This window comes from Lasioglossum baleicum, chromosome 9, assembly GCF_051020765.1.
Source record: "Lasioglossum baleicum chromosome 9, iyLasBale1, whole genome shotgun sequence".
Taxonomy (NCBI): domain Eukaryota; kingdom Metazoa; phylum Arthropoda; class Insecta; order Hymenoptera; family Halictidae; genus Lasioglossum; species Lasioglossum baleicum.
In genome coordinates this window covers 239,291-252,754 of record NC_134937.1, presented here as the reverse complement: position 1 = coordinate 252,754, position 13,464 = coordinate 239,291, and the positions used below count along the sequence as shown (strand labels likewise).

General features: G+C 48.0%; 1 pseudogene; it reads right to left on the bottom strand.

Annotated features, from left to right (window-relative positions):
- Positions 1–12,877: 12,877 nt before the first annotated feature.
- LOC143212403 (uncharacterized) lies at positions 12,878–13,464 on the bottom strand (annotated as a pseudogene).

Sequence of the window (13,464 nt, the reverse complement as noted above, 5' to 3'; positions counted from 1 at the left end):
GACCCAGATACCGACCACCGACTACTTGGAGACGGTTTATGAGAACATGCTGCCGGAACATACGGTCGTCATTAACCCTGCACACGTCAAAGATTTGGACGATCTACTGTGCCAAGTACAACGCATCGAAAGGGCACTCGAACGAAAGAACAAGATGCAGAGACTTCCTGTCCGGGGCACCGCCTACGAAGCCGGCCCGGAACACCGCACTCCTGACGTAGCAGCCACATGCAACGGAGGCCAGCAACAAGTGAACCCAGCGAACGACGTATACAGTTCCATTACGCATTGCTGGCGGTGCAAACAACGGGGCCACAACCGTTTTGAATGTCGTAATGTATATCGTCGGTTCTGTGCACGATGCGGACGCGACGGAGTGCTTACCCGGGAGTGTCATCCGCCAAGTAACCAGTACGCCGGAAATTCGTCGGGAAACGGGCCGAGGGGCCCGTCGTAATCGGGCGACCACCGGCACCAGCAATAAATTATATCCCTCGGCCACTGCTATCAATATTGATCCTCGGTCAGCAGGTAGAGGCCCTCCTTGACACGGGAGCACAATTGTCGTGCGTCAATGAAGAGGTACAGGAATGGGCCCGGGAACAAGGCATCGCCCCACGGACCACGACCGGCCTTGTCGGCCTGGCCGACGGGTCGAATAAACACGTCCCAATGGCACTTTACGACTTCCGTTCGTCACTATGGGATATGAGTGGGAACATGAATTCACCATACTACCGAAGATGGGACCGCAGGTACTGTTGGGCATCCAGACAATTGCCGCACTGGGAATCCAATTACGACCACCAGCCGACATTGCCTCATGGCCCGTGGCGTATCTCGCCGAGACAAAACAAGTGCCAGAGATACAAGTTCCAGAGACGGGTTTATGCACCCCCAGTATCTTTGACCGCGAGCAGCTGGACGATTTCATTGCCGCCGAAATGGAGTTATTCAAAGCAGTGCCCGGCCGTACCAACCTCGTACAGCATCGGATTAAGCTGAAAGACGAGACGCCGATAAAGCAACGGTATCGCCCCCGGAATCCAGCGATGCAGGCCGTCATCGATACCAAAGTGGAAGCGATGCTACGAGACGGGGTGATCGAGCCCTCCAGCAGCCCCTGGAGCTCGCCCGTTGTCGTAGTAAAGAAGAAGGACGGGAAGCCACGGTTCTGCGTCGACTTCAGGAAACTGAACGAAAGATCGGAGAAAGACGCATACCCACTACCACATAGACAAGCGACGCTCGACAAACTGCGCGGCGCCAAGTTCCTGACAACGCTCGATCTGAAGAACGGATATTGGCAGGTCCCGCTGGAAGACAGTAACCGACCACTGACGGCATTCACGGTGCCCGGAAAAAGGTTGTTTCAGTTTAGAGTGATGCCCTTTGGATTGTACTCGGCACCAGCGACGTTCCAGCGACTGCTAGACCGAATCATCGACCCAGAACTAGAGCCATATGCATTTGCATATTTAGACGACATTATCACCGTCAGCCCGACATTTGAAGCCCACCAGCAGCATCTGCGTGAGGTCTTCAAACGCCTGCGAGCCGCCGGTCTCAGGCTGAACCCAGATAAATGTCGATTCTGTGTAGACAGCCTCCGATACCTGGGACATGTGGTCGACCAACAAGGGATACGCACCGACCCGGAAAAAACGAACGCGATCGCCAAAATTGCGACGCCAAAAAACATCCGGGACGTACGACGATTCCATGGGATGGCGTCCTCGACCAGGCTCACGCGGAAAAACGCGAAATGGAAGTGGTCCGAGGCCGAAGAAACCGCGTTCCAGGAAATGAAGCTGAAACTCGTCGCCGCTCCAATATTGGCGTGCCCAGACTTTTCGGAGCGCTTCACGCTCCAAACGGACGCCAGCGACTACGGACTAGGGGTAGTCCTGACACAAGGCACGGAGGACGAGGAACGGGTTATCGCCTACGCGAGTCACACCCTCAGCATGACTGAGAGGAACTACAGTGCGACGGAAAAAGAGTGCCTCGCCGTAGTATGGGGTATTCGAAAAATGAAACCGTACATAGAAGGGTACCAATTTACCGTCGTCACGGACCACCAGGCACTCCGTTGGCTGCAGCAGATCGACAACCCAACGGGACGGCTCGCAAGATGGGCCCTCGAACTGCAGCACTATGATTTCGATATTAAATATCGACCCGGAAAACTCAACTACGTCGCCGATGCGCTCTCCAGAAATACCCCAGTACCAGATGTAAATCTGCTCCAGTCAAAACAGCGCACCGACACGTGGTACCAGAAGAAGATCGAAGCAGTCCGCCAGAACCCCGCGTCCGTTCCCGATTACCAGATACGCGAGGGGAAACTGTTTCGACACCTGCTACACCAGCTCGATTACAATGAACCGACGGCCAGCAACGCCTGGAAGATATGCGTACCAGCGGGGGATGGGGAAGCCCTCCTACGCCAGTACCATGACGATCCCGCTGCCGGACACCTAGGCATCGCAAAAATGATCGTCCGGCTTGCACAGAGATACTATTGGCCTGGAATGTTCAGGAAAGTAGCCCGTCACGTCCGTTGTTGCACGAGCTGCCAGCAATATAAGATGCCACCGCAGCAACCACCGGGACACCTGCATGCGAACCCAGGGACGCAACCGTGGCACTCGGTCTCGATCGACCTCCTCGGTCCCCTGCCGCGTTCACGCCGGGGACACATATGGCTGCTCGTCGCACTCGATCGTTTTTCGAAGTGGGTCGAACTCACGCCACTTCGAAAATCCACCAGCACCGCCGTCGCCGCTGCCATTCAGAAGGATGTCATCCTCCGGCACGGAGCTCCGGAAATTATCATCACGGACAACGGACGCCAATTCATTGGCGAACCCTTCACCTCAATGCTTCGAGCCTCCGGGACACAACATCGACGCACGCCGCCGTACTCGCCCCACTGCAATCCGGTCGAGAGAGCCAACAAGGTCGTGAAGACCATGCTCGCTCAATATACCGGAAACCACCATGAGCGGTGGGACGAAAAACTGGACGAGGCACGGTTCGCCATTAACACCGCATGGCACTGCGGTGCACGGACTGAAGATACCACCGAACCAGCATCACAGAGGTGGAAGAACCTCCGTGAGGCCCAGGAACTAGCCAAGCTGCACTTGGCCAAGTCGTTCGGTCGCCAGGAGAGGTACTATAACCTACGACACCGCGAATGGAAACCCGCTGTTGGCGAGAGCGTCTGGAAGTAGGAGCATACGCTGTCGGACAAGGGAGCGGTCATCGCCGCGAAACTTGCGCCGAAGTACAGCGGCCCGTACACAGTCGGGCGCATCGTGTCTCCGGTCATCGTCAACCTCCGGGACGCCAAAGGGAAGTGGACACGTCACATCCACGTGCAGGACCTGAAGCCCCATGCGAAAGATGGCGAGGGGCCCAGGGAGATCGAGGAGAATACGGCGGAGGCCGCCGCAGAGGGAGCAGCTTCAAGCATCAACCCCGATGCGGCGCCACCACCACAACGGCGAGGCCGACCACGGAAAATAACGAGCACTATTAATCTCTGTCACAGGCAAACAGTTCCAGAATCGCAGTGCGGACCGCAGCAGCTACTGCAGCGCACCAGGGCAACGGACCGAAAGATGGACTATTTCTACGGGGACCTCTGCTGCCTGTTCGACGAGTCGTCGATCACCGACCAGAGACCACCCACGCCGACGATTCCAGAATGGGCAGCACGACCACCGATGATCGCAGCTACGGTCACCGGTGATACCGGAGAAACCCCGCCGACCGCCAACAGGCCCGCGGCGACCACGACGACGGAAACCACCGTCCGCCAAGCTGTGCGCACACGCACAGCCGCCAAGGATAAGAAGGAGCCCACCGCCCGCCACGTGGTGCGCACGCGCACGGCGGCAGAAAGAAAGATAGAGGTGACCGCCCGGAAGGCCACTCGGCCTCAGCCAGTGGCCACGTCAAAAAGACCACCTACCGCCAGGCCCGCCGCAACACCTAGGGGCACCGAGGTGGCGAACGAAACCACCCCGAGGACACCAGGGACCACGGCCGCCACGCAAACCAAGCTAAACACGCCGAAGATACGGGCGGTTACGTGGCTCCCCACTCCGGTACGGGTCGTGGCCACACGATCCGGCAGCGTTGGCCAGTGGTCTCGCCCCGGTGGACCCAATCCCACCGCTGGCGATAGAAGACCACCGTGCACCGAGCCGGCCACCCACCGTCGATACAACCCCAGCGGGTGCAGACTCCAGAACCAGCCAAATGGTGGCCCAACGAGCCGTTGGTGCCCAAGGCCGAACGTCGCCACAGGTCGACCTCGAAGGCACGGCGCCATATGGCCATTACCCCGAGACCACAACGGGAACGGACCCCGGCTGGGACACTCCCGACCGTACCGCCAAAGGGACAGCGAGGAAAGGTCCCGAACAACCGGCCGAAAAGCACGGAACACTCCGAGCCGGAGGGCTTCGAGGCACCCAGGCAGCAGCGCGCCGGAGCTTCGAACGCACCCACCGAAGTGCGACAGGGAACGTCGGTGCAACCGCTGGACCTCTCCGCCGCACAAAAGAGGCACGAGCCGAGCGGTCCCTGCAGCACCAGGGACGCGGGCCGACCGCACCGACCTGAGGCACGAGCGGAGCTCGTCCACGCACAGCCGCAGCCGGCCACTCTGCCGTCAGCAACGTTCACGGGGAGTACCACGAGGAGCCGACCACAGGAGGTAATCTGGCCAATCCTGGTGACGGCAACGAACCCGGAGCTACCCGAGGAGGAACCAGGGAACCAGGAACCAGGGAACTCGGGGCAGCCAGTAGCGCCATGGCGAAGAGCACCAGGGGCACCGGCCCCGATCACGTACACCGGGGTACACGCGCCTTGCCCGACGACGTGGTATTTATTACCGACCGGCCGCCACGTGGAAGTGCCAACGCGATTCGTAAAAAAAAAAGAGTATCGAGCGTCCCTCGGCGAGGAACGTTGGATGCTCTTCTTTGAGCGAGACGGGCGCCTCCGCCGATGCAAACGCCGGGACGCGTCAGCTTGAGGAACGGCCCATACGAAGAGGGACACGCGCGCCGCGGCCCCCCCGTCCCCGTGTCTGGGGAGGGTGTTAGGTTAGGATAGATATTAGGTTTTCATCTAGCAATATTAAGTTCTAAGTCAAGTTGCTCTTACGTTACTGTTCGCGTCGAAGAAGCACGGACGTGCCCGCGCCAGTATCTTCAGGACAACTATTAGTTTATATCACAGTATTAGTCGCGTCAAATAAGCGTGGACGCGCGCGTTTCCACGCAAGTATTATCTTTATTTTCGTTTTGGCCCTCCCAGGGAGCGCGAGACCAATCACGTCGCCAAAGATTTTGTTTAGTCAACGTTATTCACCAAGCCAATGAACGGGAGATTTGGCGCCCACCTTGAGGCGGTTACCCGGGAACCACGACAAGCCTTTCTTATTTTTGTTTATCCTTAAGGTCGTGGAGAAGGAAGCCTGTAAGTTATCCGAGCCGTCGAAACCTCCACGCCGAAATTCGTTCCGCCGAGCCGTCGAAACCTCCACACCGAAATCCGTTTCGCAGAGCCGTCGAAACCTCCACACCGAAACCCGTTTCGCCGAGCCGTCGAAACCTCCATACCGAAGTCCGTTTCGCCGAGCCGTCGAAACTTCCACACCAAAGTCCGTTTCGCCGAGCCGTCGAAACTCTCACCCGAAACCCGTTTCACCGAACCGTCGAAACCTACACTCCGACCTCTGTTTCGCCGAGCCGTCGAGACCGTCCCTCCGAAACCCGTTCGCCGAGCCGTCGATCTCTCCGCACCGACCTTCACTTCGCCGAGCCGCCGAAGATTCCACCGATACACCCTCCCGTTCCGCAACACCACCGAGACACCCACCGATTTCGCCGAAACACCGAAATCTCCGACAACCACCGCCGGTCCCGCCGAACCACCGAACTCTCCGCCGTTACCGTCGAGCCGCCGAGATCCGATACACCGTTCCGCTCCGCCGAACCGCCGGAATTCGCGCCGCTATCAATCGTTTCACCGTCCGAACTATTTTGCCGCGATACCGATGCACGCCGTATACCGCCCCGACTCATGCATGCACGCTGCAACCATGCACCTACGTCGCACATAAAAAGCAGCACTGTTTATACATTTGTATTCGTTTACAGTCTCTAAATATAGTACGTCATTTAACGTAACTGTTGTTTCCGAATTCTTTCGAACCTTCGCACCTCGTCTTCCCGCCCCGGCCGATTCCCCTCGTCAACTAACGAATCTTGGTCCGACGAGCTGTCCAAACACTGAGGGGTCAGCACCGCGAAGATTCCGATTACCGCCGGTTATTCCGATTATCGCATACTTATTTTTTTCAAAGTCCAAGTTTAGGTCGTCGTATGGGTACGATTCGGAATTTAGGTACAACCGTATGTTTAACAGTTTACAATCGTCGATTTGATTAGCACTCTTCTGCAATTGATTCTTCCTATCATTCTGCAATGCGAATATGATGAAACGGGGTTTCTCCAATTGTGTTACAGTCTTTATCGCCCACGTATGCTTGTATTTGTTTGCAAATGTGGATATTCGTATAGATCCCAAGAGCGAAAACTCATAGGTATCATTTGTCCTCTCTCGAGAATGCGTAGTAATGACAATTTGGTTACTTCTTCCAGACTTATGTGTGGCATACGCCACTGAACTTTGAATAATTCGATTTTAGGTCTTAAAGTACTAGAACCATTCAACGCGTTTAGATAGTTTCGTGATCGAATTAAGACCAACTCTTGACGCACGTTAACGGTAATCTTGTTATAATCTTCACCGAAGCCAAATAGCATATTGAATGGTATGCAGAAATTGAAATCTGCGCCATCCAGTTCACGATGCCAGCCTGCGGTGGCCAATGCTTTACTTCTTCCAGGAGAGATGGATACATGTGTTTTTAACGAGGTCGTTATTCCAGGATTTCTACAGAATTTCATCAAACATGAAAGCGGCACAATTGGTATCGAGAATAACATTGTTGCTTGTTCCTTGAGGTGGAGCCTCTGCTAAAATGATTTTTCCTTCAATGTACAAGAAACTCTCACACGGTAGCGTATACAGATTCTACTGATGTATCGGTATCCTTATTTCATCACTATTTCCGAGAGTAGTATTTCCATAGGGATTATATGTGTGCACTTCTATCTTAGTTATACGATTATCAGAGGTTGGCGTATTGCCAATGGCCAAAATGTCGGACATTATTGCTTTACAATAAATCCCAACAATTGTAGAAAACGTATGTTCTGCAAGCTCAGCTTCTTCTTCCTCGACGATGGTGCTGTGTGATAATTTGTTCGACTTACTGTGTCGATGAACGTATTTTTTGTAGCGGCTGCGATTAGAGGTTCGTCCGTTTTGTTATACACAAGCATAATACAGCATTTATTCGTAGATGCGTGGATCCCGCCGTTCTACATGCAGTTTAACCGTGATTTCTTCTCCACGAAAATCAATCAGACGATTGTTTTGGTCCACCAGACGTATTTCTAAATCATCTATTCTTCGCACGACGATCGGAAGATAAATGATTCGAGGTGGAGTTTCTGAGATCTTATATCCAGGAGGAACCATAGGTGAAAATTCATGAATAATGTGTACGGGTTTATCATTACTATATGATCCAGCTCTTATGCTACATTCCACTCTAATCACGTTGATGCTTATAATATTCACAGGAGCGTCAGACTCATACCACATTTTAGGTGGGAGAATACGGTTTGTAGAAAATCCAAGTAGTGATGCTATGTTATTGGGTTTTTCAAAATTAATCTTATAGGAACAGTATATTTCAATCTTCATCGTATTATTGTTAGCACGTATGATGAGAGGGTATTCGTCGTTGTTCCCCGAATTATGTCTGGTGGGATATCGTCGCAATATTTCCCGTTTCAGGTACTTATTGATTGCATCCAGTTCGTAGGATCCTTCGGGAATTACAATTTCTTCATCATTTTCTCCGAAATAAAATTTATTATTGCGAACATCGACATTCGGTATCGTGTTAAACGTTTCAAAATCCACGAGGCCCAATTCATATTCATGACTGCTCAAATCTATCGAGGGAAAGTACTGAACTGCGAGCGTACTGCTCTTACCCGTTAACGTTAGTGTCAACGACGAAAGTGTCATGTTTATACGAAAGGTTTAAAGCACATAATGTAATTGTATGTATCGATAATGTGCATTTATAATGAGTTTTCCTCAAGAAATTTTACACACAGTTGCACACATATGGTTTGATTGAAATTTTGAAAACGCGTATGATCGTAAGTAATTTTTGCTCAGGATCCGAAGTATGCAATAAGTTCCGCAGGTGGTCGTAGATTACCAAAACTATCAAAGTATTTTACAGTATGATTGTGTTTCACGTATGCGACCCAATGTGTACCGGGACCGATGCTTTCATCCAAGTTTACTATACCACTCTCATTTACATTTGCTCTTGTTGGAAGACTATCGCGCATGTATACTCCGCGAATATGTGGTATATTTTTCCTTCCTATATCCTCATGCTGCCCATTCGTCATTGGTTGTATCCGTAGTTTTCCATAGAGTGAATTTTTTTTTTTTTTTTTTAAACTGGTACCCTTCTTGTAAGGTGTGAGATAAAGTCCACGACCTTCCATAGCATGATTATGACTCTGCATTTCCTCCAACTGTTTTCGTGCAGCCTTAGCGTCATTCACAACCTTCGCGATGCCGGCAGCACCACCAGTTAACGACCCTATAGCAGCCAATGCAGGTAAGAGGAACGGGAGGAAACCGCCCCGTTTTGCTATAGGTAGAGTTCGCCTCTTCTTACCACCGTTACCAGTGTTCTTCTTTTTCTTGATCCCCATCACAAGCATCGTCTTAGCTTTCATTGCAGCCCAAACAGTTGACGCAGCAATCTTCTCACCTAACGTAGCGTCCTTCGAAAATATGCGACGATGTGCTCGATCAGCTAAAATGTGATCTACCTTGTGACGATTCGTCAAATCTTTGTTGTGAGAGTATGCGATGTCGTGTTCTCTACAGGCCGAGTCTAATGGATTTATACCGCGATCATCGCGTGCCAAGCGTTTGCGCAACCGTGTGCCAGGTCCACAAAATTGATATCCGGACATATGTAACTCAAACGGCAATTTATTTATCAGGGTATTTAGAAGTCCTGCTCCACGTCGGCGTATGCATGAGTAACAATCTTTTTTTTCATATGTTGTCTATGGATGAGCATATGTATGTGTTACAAGTATGGAAGTCATTTCTAGACTGATTGATATCTCTGGGCAACGTTTGTATAAATATTCCCCATACCCACACTTATCTGTTATTATTACAACAGTCGCGATGCAGATCATTAGGCAACCTGTGACAATTCGAGTAATCTCAGACATAAAGTTTGATAATACTACCAAAAATGTTCTACGACATGGACCGTTATTACCTAACACTGTACGCGGTAAAGTGTGCGGTCCTTCCAATTGTGGGAAAACTAATGTAGTCATTAGCATGTTGGAAAGTCCCAACGGTATGCGATTTGAGAACGTATACGTATATTCAAAGTCGTTGCAACAGCCAAAATATCAGTATTTGGAAAAGCTGCTCTCATCCGTAGACAATGTTGGCTACTTTCCTTTTTCACGCAATACCGATGTCGTTCCAGCTAACGAAGCTCTACCGAATTCTATATTTATATTTGATGATGTAGCATGTGACAAGCAAGATGTGATTAGAGAGTACTTTTCCATGGGTCGACATTCAAAAGTGGACAGTCTGTATCTTTGTCAATCATATGCAAGAATTCCAAAGCACCTGATTCGCGATAATACCAATCTCCTACTACTATTCAAACAGGATAGTATGAATTTGCGCCATGTGTATAATGATCATGTAAATACCGATATGACGTTTGGACAATTTAACGAACTGTGTGCAAAATGTTGGCAGCAAAACTATGGATTTGTGGTTATAGACAAGGATAGTCCTATGCACAGAGGTCGTTATCGACATGGATTTAATGACTATGTCATAGTATAATGGTATCATTTGGCCACAAACCCGCGTTGTGAACGGAACATCGAACAGTTGTCGAACGGTGTATCAAACAGGTGTCGAACGGTGTATTAAACGGGTGTCGAACGGGTGTAGAACGGCATCGAACGGCTATTGAACGGGTGTCGAACAGGTGTTGAACGGATTGTCGAACGTACACGTTCGACGTTGAACGGCATCGAACGGCTATTGAGTGGGCTGTTGAACATACACCTTCGACGTTGAACGGCTATCGAACGGCATCGAACGGCTATTGAAAAAATTCTGCTGAACAAAAACAGGAAAAGAGGAAAAAAGAAGTGTTAACGAAAGAGATTGCCAATACGAGTGAAGCTATACGAAAAAAATATTTGGCACTGAAAGCTGGAAAAATGGATACCGATGCGGTGTTGGAACATACCTTGCAACCTGTGATAAGACCCCTGAAAGAATTGATTGAAAACACAAAACCGATTCCCAATCCAATTCTTCAAGAGACATCTTCGGAGCCAACATCCTCATTGTATCAGCAGCAATCGCCTGTCTTTAATGCTACACCTGGATATCATGGAGGACCATCTTCAACATCACCTATGCCTAACGCTGCACCCCAATATTGTGGATTGAAGCCGCCTGTGCTAAACGCTACACCTCAGCGCACAGGCGCAACCATAATACTGCAAATCCCCTATTGAGTAACAGAGGATACAAGTATAAACATATAATTGCATCGCTGCTTGAAATACGATCTCGCACTGGAAGAGGGTTTGCCTCCAAGTCATTTTTGATGAATACATTACGGGAGAACATGGCGACATTACCGGAGAACATGGCGAATACCGATAATGTGATTGATTATGTACATTGGGATGATCCGAATGAATTAGTGGATAGAATAAGATTACTGGTGTCATCGCGAGCTGCTGGGCATACCGGACATGATAATGAAATTGTTTCAATAATCGAGGAGCTCCGAGAAGCGGGTTTGATTATAAATTAAAGACCGTCCTGATCATGTTCATCAGTACCTTTTCATGATGCCTATCAACAAGTTCGGTGCTATGCTCCGAAACGAGTCAAATAAAGATGGTGAAACATGCAAGAATTACGTGCGATCGAGCGCACTTTGCCTTGATGGCGATGCTTTCGATGCGAGAGATCGAAAGATAAGACGTTTAGCAAGCCCGACGAATGATGCCGATGCTGTGAATGAGGTATACATGGACAAAAAAATGACACATATTTTGAAAGCATGTGATGCCAAGAGTTCTAAACTCAAATTCTTACATGAACACATACTCGAGATAATACATGATACAATTGTAAGAATGACATCATTGAACAGAAATGATGGACCAATTTTTTCTGAAAGCTTTGAAAGAAATAATGGTTAAAGTTCATACATTACGTCGAATGATATAAATATATTTACATATTTTGAAAGATGTCAGTTTCAAGCGAGAATGCATTCGCAAGATACCAATCGCAATGCCAATGTAAAGTTCATGGATAGGATCATGCGATTATTTTTATGCATTTTAAATTTCTTTTGTTTAATCCTAAATCCTGAACATGAGCAAAGAGAAGATGCAATTAGTGGAGGAACTGCATGCCCCCGCCAGACGGATTTTTCCACGACGTCGAGTTTTAGTCCATGGGTATGACGATCTATGGCAAGCCGATCTCGTAGATATGCAGCCTCACGCACGCATAAATGTTGGTAACAAGTACATATTAACCGTTATCGATGTGTTACCCAAATATGCATGGGGCGTACCGCTCAAGACTAAAAGTGGAGGTGAGGTAGCTAAAGCGTTCAGAATGATATTTCGAAATCGATGTCCGAAAAATTTACAAACCGATCAGGGAAAGGAATTTTACAACAGTGAGATGCATAAACTTTTGACGAAACATGGCATTAATCATTATTCTTCATATTCGGTTATGAAAGCTTCCATCGTAGAACGGTTCAATCGCACATTGAAGAATAGCATGTGGAAAGAGTTTACACTTAATGGAACCTATAAATGGATCAATGCGCTACCTCATCTAGTTGCAAAGTACAATGCACAAAAGCATAGAACTATTGGAATGCGGCCGTGTGATGCCACCCCTACCATTTCCAACAGACTCTTATACACAGCGTATAACAACATAAAGATTGCTGCACCGGCGAAATTCAACGTGGGACAGTCTGTACGCATTAGCAAATTTAAGACCTTTTTCGATAAAGGTTACACACCAAATTGGACCACTGAGGTTTTTGAGATAGTCAAGGTACAAGCAACTAATCCGGTAACTTATCTGCTGCAAGATTCCTGTGGAAACCCCGTTGCTGGAGGATTCTATGAACACGAATTGCATCGCGTTGCCACTCCAGATGTACACCTAGTGGAGAAAGTGTTGCGTAGAAAAGGAAATAAGGTATATGTATAAAATGGTTAGGATTGAGTAATGTAAATAATTCATGGATAAATAAAGACAATGTATTATAAACATTTATTATGAACATTTATTATAAACAATTTAACTTGTTTAATGAAAAAAAAATATATAATCTTCTATTTACATTGAATATAGACAATTTTTGTATTTATTATGAACATTTATTATGAACATTTATTATAAACAATTTAACCTATTTAATGAAAAAAAAATATAATCTTCTATTTACATTGAATATAAACAATTTTATATTTATTATGAACATTTATTATAAACAATTTAACTTGTTTAAAATTTTGAAACTTGAAAAAAATATATATATATAATCTTCTATTTACATTGAATATAAACAATTTTATAGCTGCGAAGGAATTTGATAATGGCCCCACGGTAATATTTCTGTCGAGTTGGGTATGATATACCGTTTGTCATCATATGGACTGAGAGCAATTTTGCGTTCTGATATAGTATACACTTTGTGCAATTTCGATCGTATACATGTCTGTGTACGACTCATTGCTATTTCATCCTGCAAACATCGCATGTTATCATCAAACGTTATCGTTGTCCTTACAACGCTAGTCTTTACACCTTTTGCTTTTTTTTGTATCAGACTTTCCATCAACACGCAATGTATACATTTTTGCTCTTAGCCCAACAAAGTCTGTCATTATCATCCCATTGTTCTCGTCTTTCATCAAGCCGGGAACCTTTTTATATATTTACAAGTGGGATATTAAACTTATTCTCTATCGGATAATCGCTTGTGTCGAAACGGTTAATATGGCGCCTCATGGTTTCATAAATGTCCTCACACATAATATGATAAATTAAGCTGTCGGTGTCTGTGTACATTACCTTACAAGTTTTACCATATTGAGGAACCATATACTCATGATGAAATTCGTACAAGCAGGTTTTGGATATATCTAATATGCACAT